The sequence below is a fragment of the Myotis brandtii genome, unplaced genomic scaffold, assembly GCF_000412655.1.
Source record: "Myotis brandtii unplaced genomic scaffold, ASM41265v1 scaffold633, whole genome shotgun sequence".
Taxonomy (NCBI): Eukaryota; Metazoa; Chordata; class Mammalia; order Chiroptera; family Vespertilionidae; genus Myotis; species Myotis brandtii.
Genome location: NW_005370423.1, coordinates 3,435,302 through 3,435,686, shown reverse-complemented (window position 1 = coordinate 3,435,686; position 385 = coordinate 3,435,302). Strand labels below are relative to the sequence as shown.

The 385-nt window shown below is 68.1% G+C and overlaps 2 protein-coding genes across 2 annotated transcripts in view; one reads left to right on the top strand and one right to left on the bottom strand.

Moving 5' to 3' along the window:
- Positions 1–385, top strand: part of LONP2 (lon peptidase 2, peroxisomal) — a 195,725-nt gene that overhangs the window by 134,643 nt on the left and 60,697 nt on the right. The gene's annotated exons all lie outside the window — the stretch shown is intronic.
- The window catches only part of ABCC11 (ATP-binding cassette, sub-family C (CFTR/MRP), member 11), a 49,956-nt gene that overhangs the window by 24,915 nt on the left and 24,656 nt on the right, over positions 1–385 (bottom strand). The gene's annotated exons all lie outside the window — the stretch shown is intronic.

Genomic DNA, 385 nt, shown 5'->3' with positions numbered 1-385 from the left:
CGAACGAGCGAATAAAGAAGCCAGTGCGGACGCGGAGGACGGCAGGCGCCTCCCGGGAGGACGGGGCTGTCTCACCTGCAGCGAGGCACGCAGGGCGCTAGACTGGGCTTTGCCCGTGGAACGTGGCCACAGGCTGCGCTGCGATCACAGTACAGTGGGGACAGCACTGCCCCTTCTCTCGGGGGCCGACGATGGCGAATTATCAGAAACGCAGCCGTCAGGACAACCTCCCGTCCTGGGGCCTTGGCTATGTTCCCCCTGAAGAAGGGGTGCTGGCCAGTGAGGGACAGTGGGGGGGGCCCCAGGGGCGCGTGGGAGGTTCCCCCTCTCGACTTCCCTCCCTCGATGAGGGGCTCGGAGGCAGCCGCGGTGGGGGCCGCTCTGG